Source organism: Pyrus communis, chromosome 1 (assembly GCF_041283825.1).
Source record: "Pyrus communis isolate YQ-2024b chromosome 1, ASM4128382v1, whole genome shotgun sequence".
NCBI classification, from domain to species: Eukaryota; Viridiplantae; Streptophyta; class Magnoliopsida; order Rosales; family Rosaceae; genus Pyrus; species Pyrus communis.
Window position 1 is genome coordinate 18,437,793 of NC_142565.1, and position 16,259 is coordinate 18,454,051.

The following is a 16,259-nucleotide window of genomic DNA, read 5'->3' on the forward strand; positions in this document are numbered from 1 at the left end:
ATACACCTAAAGCCCTTAAGCTCACCTTAGACTTTGTGCTACAACAACGAGGAAGAAAAGAGTGCTTAAACGTTCATACAATTCAAGTTTGAGTTGTTGGAATGTTTAGGTGTTTCTTTGATTTCAAAGTTTAAATTTAATTCTCTTTGTTTTGTACGTATGAGAAGGGAAGAGAAGAGTGCCTAAACGTTCATACAATTCACGTTTGAGTTGTTGGAATGTTTAGGTGTTTCTTTGATTTCAAAGTTATGAGGAACTAAACCCCCTTTAGCTAGGGGGTGATTCGAAACTATGTTTATATTTGCATTTTGAATTGATTACGTTTGGTTGGAATTTCATAAGTTGTGGATTCAATTCGTTTAACTGTTTGATTGATAACTTATTTATGTATGTTCATTGAGATTGCAAGCTTAATTTTCATGCATAAATATGACGCTAGAATATAAGTGAATTTCACCTAATCGTTATGAACTTATATTCACAAGTAGTAGAGGTTGCTTATAAACAATCGCGTTAAACGAATTCTTGGCATAAGTTTCATGCGTATTCCATAGTAACGAATGCCTCGTCGATGTTTATGATTTCCGTTGAACTTAATGATCTTTGTTGAATGTCTCTATCATGCGTATTCCATAGTTAGGGACTTTGATTAAGAATAATTTGGTTGTAATGCGTATTCCATTCAATCCAACGAATTTAGGGAAATCTGAAAGTTAATCTAAGTGGATCTAATTAACTTGGAGCATTGAGTTTCACAACTTATCGAAAGACCAACTGAGAATCAATTTTGTTTGCAAGTGTAACATGTGTGGAGAAGAACCCCTTGGCTATTCCATCATCCATATTTTTTATCACATTCATATTTACATTTTGCCTTTAATTATATTCTGTCTTTTTAATTTAATATCGTCCAACCACAATTCCCCCCCCTATTTTGTTAAGTCTTAATCATTCGTATTTGTTTTATTTTTGTATCTTTAAGCTTGTGGAGTCATAAACAATTGCAAATTCGTCTAAATCAAGTTCTAGCTTCTTTTTGAGTCAATTTGATTGTTTTAGACAATTTGAGTTTTTCAAAGCCTTTCTGAGTCATAGTAGTCTTGTTAAGAGTATTTTAATTTAGTTTTTATGTTTTTAAGTCAATTTAGAAGGTTTTAGCAAGCCCTCCTAATCCCCGGTCTAGAACGATCCCTCACTTATCCATTCTACTACAATTGTCAAACGAGGGTTTAATTTGAGTGTCAAGTAATTCTCGCATCAAATTTTGGCGCCGTTGCCGGGGATTAGCAACTTTGCTAATCCTTTGTCTTTATTTTTATATTTTTTTTGTTTTTCGTGCATTCTTATTTTAGATTCTTAGTTTGTTTGTTTCCTTGTTTTTTTTAGTTACTGTGTATGACTCGTCGCTCTCGGCCTATTATAGAGAACATCTCCGACTTTGACGGTGATTTTGAACGCACTTTGAGGAGAACGAGGAGTCAACAAGAGCCACCACAACCTCCACCACAACCTGGGCTTGAAGAAGAAGAAGTAGGTGTAGAAGAAAAGCCCACGGATCAGATTTTTGAAGAAGAACAAGCCATGGCAGCAGATAATAGAACCATCAAGGAGCTTTCGGCCTCAGGTTTGGATAATGCATTGCCTCTTTGTATCCAATACCCCACGGCTGCAGAGGGGAAGACTGAGGAATTTGAACTCAAATCCAGTTTGTTACACCATATTCCGAAGTTCCATGGCTTGTCTATGGAAGACCCCAACAAACACTTGAAGGAGTTCGAGGTGGTTTGTTCGAGCATGACCCCCGTCAATGTGGATGGGAGTATATTGAAGATGAAGGCCTTTCCATTTTCACTTATGGACAAGGCCAAAGATTGGCTCTACGAACTAGCCCCGGGAACTGTGACTTCGTGGGAGAGTATGAAGCGTGCTTTCTTGGAGAAATTCTTCCCTACTTCGAGAGTGATTCTCCTACGGAAGAAAATTAGTGGTATTCAACAGAATCATGGTGAGACATTCCCGGCTTATTATGAGCGCTTCAAGGGCCTTGTAGCTTCATGTCCTCAACATCAAATGAAGGAGGAACTTCTCCTTCAATATTTCTATGAGGGCCTCCTTCCTATCGAACGTCAAATGGTTGATGCATCAGCGGGAGGAGCATTGGTGGACAAAACACCAAGGGATGCCAAGATTCTCATAGCCAACCGAGCGCTCAACGCTCAACAATATGAAGGAGTGGGCCAAAGGGAAGCCCCACGGCAACAAAGTGTAAATGAGGTGAGTGCTATTTCTGAAATTCAATCACAACTTGCTAATCTTACTTCTCTTGTTTCTCAGGTTGTGATTGGTCCAAAAGCACAAGAACACCAAGTTTGTGGCGTGTGCTCAATTCAAGGGCATCCATCCGACAAGTGCCCTCAACTAATCGAGAATGGTGGGTGGGAATCTGCCAATGCAATTGGTTTCCAAGGACAAAATCAAAACAACCCATACTCGAACACTTACAATGCCGGATGGAGGGACCATCCAAACTTCAAATGGAGGGAGCCACAACAAGCTGCCCAACAAGGAGGATTTAGGCCAAACCCCCCTGGTTTTTATTCCAAGCCGTATGCACCCCAACAATCCCAACAACCTTCGGCATCATCTCATTCAGGTACGTCTTTGGAAAGTAATCAAGCTATGCGATTACTAACCTCTATTTCGCAGGGGTTGCAAAATCAAAACAACCGAATAGAAAATAACGAGAAGGAGATGATGGATATGAAGAAACAAATAGGGCAGATTTCTGAGTTCCTTGGACAGATTAGAGAGCAAGGAAAGCTTCCTAGCTCAACCACAGTCAATCCAAAGGGAGGATTCGAATCCGCCAAGGCCATCACCCTAAGGGGTGGAAAAGAAGTTGGGATCGAGCCAAACAATCCCAAATCTGCCCAGAAAGTAGATGAAGAGACGACACAACCTGAGGCAGATCACCCTAACTCGGCCAAATCAGGTAATTTAAGTTCAAATTCATGTACTTCACGTCCTAATCTGCCCAATGTACCTTTTCCTCGCAGGTTCATGCAAGAAAAAAAGGAAGAAAGCGAGAAGGACATTCTTGAAACGTTCCGGAAGGTGCAAGTGAACATACCGCTTCTCGATGCAATCAAACAGGTTCCAAAGTATGCTAAATTCCTCAAGGACCTATGCAATACAAAGAGAAGAAGGGCAAACAAAGAGGTAGTGAAGGTAAGCGAGAATGTGTCCGCTGTTTTGCAACGTAAACTGCCTACCAAGTGCAAAGACCCCGGTAGTTTCACGATTCCTTGTGTGATTGGACATAATCGTTTTGAACATGCCATGCTTGATTTAGGTGCATCCATAAATGTCATGCCTTATTCTATTTATGCATCTATGAATTTGGGTGAATTCAAAACAAGATGGTGTAATTATACAATTGGCTGATCGTTCTAACGCGTATCCAAAAGGAGTTTTGGATGATGTGCTTGTGCAGGTGAACCATTTAATTTTTCCGGCTGATTTCTACGTCCTAGACATGGAGGATTCAGCCCATTCTACATCTTTGCCGATTCTCCTTGGTAGGCCATTCATGAAGACGGCCCGAACGAAGATTGATGTATACAAAGGCACCTTGACAATGGAATTCGATGGGGAAGTGATTGATTTTAATATTTCCGAAACTATGAGATATCCCGTTGATGACCATTCTTGTTTTTCCATTGATGTTATCGATTCTTTGGCGCAGGTATACCTTGAAGAATTGAACGAGGACGCCCTGGAAACAACCATCACTAAGGCCATAGAGCGCAAAAATGAAGGATTTGGGCCAATGCAAGGCCACGACAAGGAGGAGGAATTCTTTGCAATGGGTTCTAGTGAAGAAATAATTGAGGTTGTGGCAGCCCTTGAGTCATTGCCACAACAATATGGTAAGGTTCCACTCTCACTTTCAAATTCAGTTTCCACTAAGATGCTACCTTCTGTTGTTCAGGCACCATCGCTTGAACTTAAGCCGTTGCCGGACCATTTGAAGTATGTGTTTTTGGGAAAAGGCGAAACATTGCCCATCATCATTTCATCAAGTCTCACGGCAATGGAGGAGGAGAAGCTTGTGAGGGTGCTGCGAGAGCACAAAACGGCCATAGGGTGGACTTTGGCCGACATTAAAGGAATAAGCCCTACCACATGCATGCACCGTATACTTCTTGAGGAGGGGGCTAAACCAACTCGAGAGGCTCAACGCCGTCTCAACCCTCCGATGATGGAAGTGGTAAAGAAGGAAATAATCAAGCTTTTGGATTGCGGAGTGATCTACCCTATCTCCGATAGCCGTTGGGTCTCTCCAGTTCAAGTCGTTCCCAAGAAGTCCGGAGTAACTGTTATCAAGAATGATGAGAATGAGCTCGTGCCTACACGCATTCAGACTGGATGGCGGGTATGTATCGATTACCGGAAGCTAAATGCCATGACTAGGAAAGATCACTTTCCTTTGCCATTCATCGACCAGATGCTCGAAAGGTTAGCCGGTCATGCTTTTTACTGTTTTCTTGATGGATACTCTGGATATAACCAAATTGTGATAGCTCCGGATGATCAAGAGAAGACCACATTCACATGTCCCTTTGGAACATTTGCTTATCGTCGCATGCCATTTGGCTTATGCAACGCACCGGCCACTTTCCAAAGGTGTATGGTAAGTATATTTTCCGATTTTGTTGAAAAGATCATTGAGGTTTTCATGGATGATTTCAGTGTATTTGGGAGTTCATTTGATAATTGCTTGGATAATCTGACCTTAATTTTGAAACGATGTGTTGAAACTAACCTTGTCTTGAATTGGGAGAAATGTCACTTTATGGTGAAACAAGGTATAGTTTTAGGACATATTGTTTCAGAAAAAGGAATTGCAGTAGATAAATCGAAAATAGACCTTGTACGTCACTTACCCTCTCCTACTTCGGTTAGAGAGGTACGTTCGTTTCTTGGCCATGCAGGGTTCTATAGGCGTTTTATCAAGGACTTCTCCAAGATGTCCAACCCTCTTTGCCGATTGCTTCAAAAAGATGTGCCATTCAAGTTTGATGAAGAGTGTAATTCGGCATTTAACCAACTCAAGGAGAAGCTAGTCTCGGCCCCCATTATTGTACCTCCAGATTGGAGCCTTCCGTTCGAGCTCATGTGCGATGCATCCGGCTATGCATTAGGAGCTGTTCTAGGACAAAGAAGAGACAAGCGGCCGCATGTCATATACTATGCATCTCGGACTCTCAATGATGCCCAATTGAACTACTCCACGACGGAAAAAGAACTTCTAGCTGTGGTTTTTGCTTTAGATAAATTCCGTTCATATTTAATTGGTACTAAAGTAATCGTTTATTCTGATCATGCAGCTTTGAGGTACTTGCTCACGAAAAAGGAAGCAAAGCCGAGGCTTATCCGTTGGATTCTTCTTCTTCAAGAATTTGATATTGAAATCCGGGATAAGAAAGGAAGCGAGAATGTAGTGGCTGACCATTTAAGCCGAATGATCCACGAGGAGCATGAACATGCCGTACCTATCCCTGAAACTTTTCCCGATGAGCAGCTGCTATCCATTGAGGTAAGTGAACCATGGTATGCAGATTTAGTGAATTACTTGGTGGCTAAAAAAATTCCAAATGAACTAAACAAGCACCAACGTGATAAGCTTAAAAATGATGCACGTTTCTATGTTTGGGATAACCCTTATTTGTGGAAGTATTGCTCAGATCAAATTGTACGTAGATGTGTGCATGATTCTGAATTTCACTCAATTCTAAGCTTTTGTCACACATATGCATGTGGTGGTCATTTTGGCACACAACGCACTGCCCTCAAGGTTCTAGAGTGTGGTTTTTATTGGCCGACTATATTTAGGGATGCTAGAACCTTTTGTATGTCTTGTGATCGTTGCCAACGAATGGGTAACATAGGTACCAAGGACCAAATGCCGCAAACCCCTGTCTTTAATGTTGAAATTTTTGATGTTTGGGGCATTGATTTCATGGGCCCTTTCCCTCCATCTTATGGTTTCACTTATATCTTGCTAGCCGTTGATTATGTTTCTAAATGGGTGGAAGCAAAAGCCACCCGTACTAACGATTCTAAGGTGGTTGCAGATTTCGTGAAAACTAACATTTTTGCTAGGTTTGGAATGCCGAGAGTAATCATAAGTGATGGAGGGTCTCACTTTTGCAATCGGACCATTGAGGCGTTGCTAAGAAAGTACCATGTCAACCATAAGGTCTCTACACCTTACCATCCTCAAACAAATGGCCAAGCCGAGGTGTCTAACCGAGAAATCAAAAAAATTTTGGAGAAGACCGTTGGACCAACAAGGAGGGATTGGAGCTTACGTTTAGATGATGCACTGTGGGCATATCGTACGGCATACAAAACACCCATTAGGATGTCACCTTTTCGGCTCGTCTATGGTAAGCCATGTCATTTGCCCGTAGAGTTAGAGCACAAGGCACATTGGGCCGTGAAGATTTTCAACATGGACATAGATGCAGCGGGAGTTCATAGGAAGCTCCAATTGAATGAACTTGAGGAGATTCGGAATGAAGCCTATGAGAATGCCCGGATGTACAAAGCCAAGACCAAAGCATTCCATGATAAAATGATTCGAACCAAGACCTTCACAGTTGGGCAGAAAGTGTTACTTTTCAACTCTCGCCTACGGTTGTTTCCTGGTAAGTTGCGTTCTAAATGGATTGGCCCGTTTGTTGTTACTAATGTTTTCCCTCATGGTGCAGTGCAAATCAAAAGTTCAAGGACGCAGCAAGAATTCAAAGTGAATGGGCATCGGTTGAAGCCCTATTACGAGATGTTTGAGGAGCATGTCGTGGAGGAGGTACCCCTCCATGCCGTGGAACCTAGTCAAGCTTAAACGGAGGTACCGTCCGGCTGCAAGACGTAAAAGAAAGCGCTTCGTGGGAGGCAACCCATGCATCCGAATAGAGAAGAACTTGGAAACCCCTTTAAGAGACTTATTTTTATTCCTTTCTTTTTCTTTACTGCCTTTACTTTGCTTTCTTTCTCGTATTTGTTTATTTGCTTGCTCTGTTGTGACTTTCTGCTTAAAACATTGAGGACAAAGTTTGATTTAAGTGTGGGGGGGTAAACAATTTGTATTTGCATGAATTTCGTGGGATTTATTCGCCTTTCACTTAGAATGTTGTTTCTTGCTGTTTTAAGCATTTTTAGAGTGTTTTAGTGTGTTTTATAGTGTCTTGGTATAAAACTCCGAAAATATGAAAAAAAAAAAAAAAAAAAAAAAAAATTCTTTTGAAAAAACCCAAAAATATGTGTTTTTAGAGTCATTTGAGTCATTTTGTTGCTATTTCGTTTCTGCCTTGTTAGGTTGTTTAGTTGTTATTGTTTGTTTGTTTATTAATTGTGTGAGTTTATGATTGTAACATTGAGAAAATGTTTGATTTATTGATAGGCACTGCTAAACAAAGAAAGATGGTGCTTCACAAAGGTTGTTTGCTTGAGGCCCCACTACGTGGCTTTACTCTTGAAGCGGAAGGCGTAGGAACAGAAGGCATCGGAGCAGAAGGCATCGGAGCGGGAGGCATCGAAGATAGAGCATTCCAGGCCTCAATACTTGGCCAAGCGCTGGATGAGCCAGGAAAAAGGTGCCTCTGGAGGAAAGACGAAAACCTTTGACGGTCACTGTGAATCCGACCTTCAGACTCTTGCAGCTCATCAAGCTTCCTCTTCATGCCCGTCGAATAGTTGTTTGCAAGCACGTGCAAACTTCTATTCTCATACTTCAGCTGCTGGATCTCCTGCTTGAGACTTTCCACCTCTGCCATCAATGATTCCACCTGACGGGAGCGGGCAAGCAGGCGTTGGCCCATGTTGGACACAGAACTCGCACACTGAACACTAAGTGCGAGGGACTCTTGAACGGCCAACTCATCGGACCGTCCTGACAGCAGCCTACTATCTTTCGGAGTGAGGAGGTTCCTAGCTACTATTGTAGCTGTTGTGGCGTCCTGCATCACGGAGTCTTCACCTGTGAGAGGACCGTTAGAAGAAAAGAAAGAAGGGCGCCATACGTTACCTTGACGCGGCGCGCCCGCATCACTGCTAAGGCTCAATTCCAAGCTAAGGTTCGATGAGTTTGCCATTTTTCAAAAGTGTTCAAGGGGTGGATGGAATTAATTCTCAAAGGGCCGGAGTCGATTTTTCAAGAATGGGATTTCTTCAGAGTGTATTTGTTGGGGTGATCGATAGCTCCATAAAAAGCCATGGCGACGCGTCCACCGATTCAGAGATCTGGATTTTCCTCCGCAAATTTCGACGACGCATTCGCGGCTTTTCAGAAAACGCGCTCAGCTTTGTCAAAAGATATCTGACAAAGCTGATAACACGTGGAGGCCATCATCTCAATTACACGTCTTTAGCCGACAAGCGCAAAGTTCGGCGACGCTTTCTCTGCTTTTCAGAAAACGCGTGCAGCTTTGTCAAAAGAGCCGCACCCGTGACTACTTTTGCCATGCAGAAATCGAAGAGCCGTTCGTTCAGAAATCGAAGAGACGTCTGTCGACAAAGGGTAAAAGAGCAGTACCACCACTTTCTATTCAGAAAATCCCTATATTTGTCGACCTTCATCTCTTATGGCAAGGCAGACTTGAAGAAAATGCCCACCAACTCTCTCTCACCTCTGAGGGCGCACTCCCAGCAAAGCCTTTTGAATTACTCAAAATTTTCTTCTTCCCCAAAGATGATACCAGACGCCTGGAGTAAAGATGACCCAGGAGGAAATGCATGTGCTGATTCATGCACCGCTTCTTCAAAAGCAAAGGTATCTCATATCATAAAGGTCAAAAGCAAAAGTATCTCATATCATGCTCTTTCCCTGTCTTTTTCTTTGTCCTTGTTCTTACTCGCATGGCAAAGTGAAAGAAGCAATCAGCCGGCACTTGGAGTCAGTCTTCCGATCTGGAGCCAACTGCCTGGAACCTATTCCTGATTGCTTACCTAGCGTTGCTCTCGAGTAGTCATCTTCAACGGTTGATACACTTCCAGAGAAGGGACCACTCCTGCAAAGATTGAACAAAGAAACAGATAAAGGGGGAAAGCTCAGACCTTCGGGGAAGACCAAAAGAACCATCATGCTGCCCAGTTCAAGAAGTAGCACAAAGGAAAATCAACGATGGGCAGAAACCAGTTCAAGAGTAAGCATGTGGAATCACAAAGATCAAAAGCCTCAATGCAATTACCAAGGAGAAGATGGAATTTACACTCTATAACCAGATTTGCGTCTCTAAACTCTTCTCTTTGTTAATTACATTCTGCCATGTTTAGTATGTTTAAGTGTTTTTTGTGTATTTACTTATGTTTTGTGTGAATCTATGCTTAAAACATTGAGGACAATGTTTGATTTAAGTGTGGGGGGGTAACTAATGTTGTTAATGCAAATTCGTGGGATTTTATCACCCATAACTTCAAATATTGTTCCTTGCTGTTTTAAGGTGTTTTTAAGTTGTTTTAGAGTGTTTTAGTATGTTTTGTTTTTATAACTCCGAAAAGCACATAAAAATTTGAAAAATTGTTTTGAAAAGCCTAAAAAGAGTGTTTTGAGTCGTTTTTGTGAGTTTGTGTCTTAGGGTACCTTCCAACACAATGATAAGGATTTGGTTTGTAATTGCATGACGGTTAAAAAGAGTTATTAACATAGAGAAAAGTTTGATTTACTCTTGGTATATGCTTGGTTATGGTTATAATGTATGACTTCACATGCAATCATAAAAGAAAAATTCGTTTTTGTAACATGCTTGAAGGAAGGAATTCAAACAAACGCTACAACCCTGTGAGACTCGAGCCATTACCTTCTTTGGAGAGTTATTTTCTGTGATTCTGTGTTTTCTAAAGTTGTTGCATGATCTCATTATTCCTTGCTTGGTTGCTACTTAGGATGCAATTGTATCATGATAGAACTAAATGCCAGAACTTATATCCGTTTCATTCAAAGCATGACATTGAATTGCATAACATATATCAAGATGAAGTTGTGTAGTTGCCACCATAACCAAATAGCCTTACTTCCCATATTTCGTATTTGTTGTAAGTTTTAACCCCGTTGAGCCTCGTTTAGCCTATTTTCTTTGCTAACCACATCACCCCTTACCTAGCCTAGAGTAGGACCATCCGTACCCTTTGTTCTTGAATGATAGTGAGCATGACTTAATTGAATTCCTTTTTATTAATATGTTGCAGAAAATAAGTGTGGGGGAAGGGATTTTTGTGTGTATGTATGTGCCTAAGTCTTAAAGGAGGCACGAAAAAAAAAAAAAAAAAAAAAAAAAAAAAGTGAAAATAAGTGAGAATGGACTCACAAGTGTGATTGTTGATGAAAGGGCCCAAAAAAGTTTGAATATGGCCCTAAGTTTTGTGACTTCCCCTTGGGTGTTCAAAGTTAACTTGTGCGTTCTAAAGGGAATTCTAAGTGCCTAATTCAATACTTTGCTCACTATTGCTTTAAGAACGTTTGTGTACTCTACCTTTCTTTGTTAAACCATTACCCTTAGCCCCGTTACATCCCTCAACTTCTATCTTGAGTGTTATGTGTTTCAATTTGCGGAGTTTGAAATTGATATGAGCTTATGGAATCACTGGTTCTCATTCTAAGTAGTAGCATTCCATTCATGAGATCATATTCATGTCATTATCGTAAATCCAGAAAATGCTTTCTTTGTTATAACATATGTGAGATACTAGTCTTTCATGTTTACATCAATCTTCTCACATATACCTAGTGTAGGGAGTGTAGTCAGAAAATCTGTGTGAAAAACGAGTGCATATCTTGTAAGGATTTGAGCAAATTCTCTAAGGCATGTTGATGCGTGATTTATACGCACACAAATTAAACCCTCTTTTTGTCAATTGTAGTATAAGTATAAGTAGGGATCGTTCTGGACCGGGGATTAGGAGGGATTGTTAATCACTTGGATTTGACTCAAAAACATAAAAACAAAGTTAAAAACGTTCACAAAGACTCAAAGGACTCAAAACAAGTTCAAAAGACTCAAAACTGCCTAAAAACACTAACTAGGCAGTTTCTGACCTTAACCCCAATGTTGGACGAATTTAGGATTATGGCTTGATTCAAACGTAAAATAACAATATAAAACACTATACTAGACTCAAAGAATGCAAAACTAAACTTTAAAACACTAAAACAAACCAAAAGACTCAAACATCACCCAAAACACTCAAAACAGCCTTAAAATCACTTTCTGGGCAGTTTTGAGCACTTTGGTGAATTTGGACGAATTTTGGGAAATAAATTGAATCAAAACACTTTAAAACATAAACTGAACAAAGTCTAAACACTAAAGAACAAGAAAGTAAAGGGGGGGGGGGGTTAGGTTTTGACGAATTTAAACTAAAAGAACAGATTGTAAGTAAAAGCAAAATGTAAATGTGAATGTGTGATAGAATTGAATGGAATGAAGGCTAGCTAAGGGGTTCATCTCCATACATGTTATACTTGCATAATAAAATGATTTCCAATTGCATTTCAATAAACTATGATACTCAACACCCCAAGTTAACCGTGATGCACTAATTAACCTTCAAATCTTCCTAACGTTATTGAATTGGATGATGCATGCGACAATTCAAAACATTCCCCACAAGTCCTCAACATGAATGCATAGAAGAGGTACAAGCAAGAATCATTACGCTCTATGAAAATTATAAGTGTTGACGAGGCATTCGTTACTATGATTGCATGAAACTTATGCCAAGAATTTGTTTAACGCGATTGTTTATAAGCAACCTCCACTACTTGTGAATATAAGTTCGTAACTATTAGGTGAAACTCACTTATATTCTAGCGTCATATTCATGCATGAAAATTAAGCGCGCATTCTCAATAAACATACATAAATAAGTTATCAATCAAACGGTTAAACAAATTGAATCCACAACTTATGAAACGCAATTAGAAGTAATCAAATCAAAATGCAAGCATAAACATATATTTCGAATTCCCCCCTAGCCAAGGGGGGTTTAGTTGAATTTAAACATTGGAATCAAAGAAACACCTAAACATTCCAACAACTCAAACTTGAATTGTATGAACGTTTAGGCACTCTTCTCTTCCATTCCTCATACGTACAAAACAAAGAGTATTGAAATTAAACATTGAAATCAAAGAAACACCTAAACATTCCAACAACTCAAACTTGAATTGTATGAACGTTTAGGCACTCTTCTCTTCCTCTTCGTTGTAGCACAAGGTCTAAGGATAGTTTGATGGTGTGAATGGTTTGGGGAGTGGTTGGAGTGGCTGCAATGGAGGAGAAAAGTGTTTTGGTGGCTGCAATGAGGGTGTGGAGAGGTTTTGACGAATTTCTGGAATATGGAAGAGTGTATGAATGAAATGTGTATGCAATGGATGCTTATTTATAGGTGAAATGGGGGGGAACATGACAGCTAGGAGGGAATGTGGCTGCATGTTTGAATGATTAAAGGATGCATGTGGGTTGGAATTGCATGTGCAATGAATATGTGGCTGCATGTGCAAGGGGACAATCTGAAAATGCATGTGAAAGCATGTGTTGGCTGCAATGATGAAATGGATGGGAGTGCATGTGGCTTAATTAATTAAAGGGAGTGCATGTGCAATGTTTTAAAGGATGGAATGCATGTGAATATGATGGAAATCTGATGGGAGATGGAATGGGATGTTTTGCATGTGAATTAAAGAGTAAATGCATGTGAATTAAAGAGTGAATGCATGTGCAATGACAGCTAGGTTGAATATGCATGTGGAATGGCTGATTTATTTGAAGATGCATGTGCAATGAAGTGGAATGACAGCTAGGTTATGATGATGAATGCATGTGGCTGATTTAATTGAATAGGAAAGCATGTGGATTTAATGGTTTAAAGGGTGAATGCATGTGGATGCATGTGTTGATGAATGGGATTAGGAAAGGTTTAAATGTCCTAAAACTAAAGGGAACAAGGTTCCAACACTTTGGTCTTCAATTAGGTCTTCAATTTCGTCCAACACTTTGGCTCCAAGCATAAGCTATCCATCCTTAGTCCAAAAGTGCTCCAAAAGTCTCCAAAATGCATCTTTTTGCTCCTTTAGCCCTTTGGACCTACAAACACACGAAAATAGCTTAAAGTACTAAAATAACTAAAGAAACATAACGTAAATGCACGAGAACAAGCCATTTAAGTCGCATGAATATGCTCCTATCAAATACCCCCACACTTATCTTTTGCTAGTCCTCGAGCAAAACAAAACAAAAGAAACCAAAAACAAAACAAAACGAACAAAACACAACCTATACCTTCCAACAATCGTCTCAGGGATTTCCAATGCACATGACAAGTTAAAAATCATTATTCCCACAGATTTTAGCCATCTTTACACTTAAGTACATTTTTAATCATAGTCACCACATACTAGTTCACAATTAAGCATTTAAAACCATGTTTTGAATGTAGTAACATGCCTTAGAGAATTCCCTCAATTCCTTACTAGATGTACTCTCGTTTTTCACATAGATTTTCTAACTTCACACCCTACACTAGTTATATGTGAGAAGATTGATGTAAACATGAAAACGAACACTCACATATATGTATCATAAAGAGAGCAATTTCTGGAGTTAATAAGCATGTTTAGGTATGATCTCATGAATGGAATGCTACTACTTAGAAGCGAGAACCAGTGACACCATAAGCTTATACCAAGTTCAAACTCCACAAATTGAAACACATAACAATCAAGATAGAAGTCAAAGGGTTGTAACGAGGCTAGGCAATTGGCTAACAATGAAAGGTGAAGGATAAGCAAACATTCTTAAAGCAATAGTGAGCAAAGTATTGAATTAGGTACTTAGAATTCCCTTTAGAACGCAGAAGTCAACTTTGAACACCCAAGGGGAAGTCACAAAACTTCGGGCCATATTCAACTTTTTGGGCCCTTTCTTCAACAATCACACTTGTGAGTCCATTCTCACTTATTTTCACTCTTTTTCTTTCTTTTCTTCTTCTTTTTCTCACATTTTTTTTTTCTTTTTCCCGTGCCTCCTTTAAGACTTAGGCACATACATACACACAAAAATCCCTTCCCCCACACTTATTTTCTGCAACATATTAATCAAAAGGAATTCATTATCCGTCATGCTTACTATGCTTCAAGAACAAGGGTACGGATGGTCCTAATCTAGGCTAGGTGAGGGGTGATGTGGGTTAACAAAGAACATGGGCTAAACAAGGCTCAACGGGGTTAAAACTTACAACATATACGAAATATGGGAAGTAAGGCTATTTGGCTATGGTGGCAACTACACAACTTCATCTTGATATATGTTATGCAATTCAATGTCATGCTTTGAATGAAACGGATATAAGTTCTAGCACTTAGTTCTATCATGATACAATTGCATTCTAAGTAGCAACCAAGCAAGGATAATGAGATCATGCAACAACTTTAGAAAACAAAGAATCACAGAAAATAACTCTCCAAAGAAAGTAATGGCTCGAGTCTCACAGGGATGTAGCGTTATTATGAGTTTCTTCCTTCAAGCATGTTACAAAAACGAATTTTTCTTTTATGATTGCATGTGAAGTCATACATTATAACCATAACCAAGCATATACCAAGAGTAAATCAAACTTTCATCCATGTTTATAACTCTCTTTAACAGTCATGCAATTACAAACCAAATCCTTATCATTGTGTTGGAAGGTACCCTAAGACACAAACACACAAAAACGACTCAAAACACTCTTTTTAGGCTTTTTAAAACATGTTTTTCAACTTTTTATGTGATTTTCGAAGTTATAAAACAAAACATACTAAAAACACTCTAAGACAACTTAAAAACACCTTAAAACAGCAAGGAACAACATTTGAAGTAATGGGTGATAAAATCCCACGAATTTGCATTAAATATACTTAGTTACCCCCCCACACTTAAATCAAACATTGTCCTCAATGTTTTAAGCATAGATTCACACAAAACATAAGTAAACTCACAAAAAGCACTTAAACATACTAAACATGGCAAAATGTAATTAACAAAGAGAAGAGTTTAGAGACGCAAATCTGGTTATAGAGTGTAAATTCCATCTTCTCCTTGGTAATTGCATTGAGGCTTTTGATCTTTGTGATTCCACAGGCTTACTCTTGAACTGGTTTCTGCCCATCGTTGATTTTCCTTTGTGCTACTTCTTGAACTGGGCAGCATGATGGTTCTTTTGGTCTCCCCCGAAGGTCTGAGCTTACCCCTTTGGTCTGTTTCTTTGTTCAATCTTTCCAATTCGTATTGAAAAGGGTTGGAGGATAACTCAGCCTAAGTTTGTCTCCACATGCTTCGATGTATCATTTTCACTTGCCTTACTCGCTCCCCTTTGCAGAAGTGGTCCCTTCTCTGGAAGTGTATCAACCGTTGAAGATGACTACTCGAGAGCAACGCTAGGTAAGCAATCAGGAATAGATTCCAGGCAGTTGGCTCCAGATCGGAAGACTGACTCCAAGTGCCGGCTGATTGCTTCTTTTACTTTGCCATGCGAGTAAGAACAAGGACAAAGAAAAAGACAGGGAAAGAGCATGATATGAGATACTTTTGCTTTTGACCTTGATGATATGAGATACCTTTGCTTTTGAAGAAGCGGTGAATGAATCAGCACACTTCAATCCGCCATTTCCTCCTGGGTCATCTGTACTCCAGGCATCTGGTATCATCTTTGGGGAAGAAGAAAGAATTGAGTATTTCGAAAGGCTTTGCTGGGAGTGCGCCCTCAGAGGTGAGGGAGAGTTGGGCATTTTCTTCAGGTTTGCCTTGCCATAAAAGACGAAGGTCGACATATATAGAAATAATATCAAGTGGTGGTACTATTTTTTTACCCTTGTCGACAAACGTTTTGATCCCGCAAATCCGGCTTTTTGAAATAGTGGCGCCCCTTCGATTTCTGAACGACGCCTCTTCGATTTCTGAGCGGGCGCCCCTTCGATTTCTGAACGACGCCCCTTCTCTTTCTGAACGACACGTGGTAGTGCAGATGCGGCTTCTTTTGACAAAGCTGCACGCGTTTTCTGAAAAGCAGAGAAAGCGTCGCCGAACTTTGCGCTTGTCGGCTAAAGACGTGTAGTTGCGATGATGGCCTCCACGTGTTTTCAGCTTTGTCAGAAATCTTTTGACAAAGTTGAACGCGTCTTCTGAAAAGCCGAGAAAGCGTCGCCAAAATTACGCCGG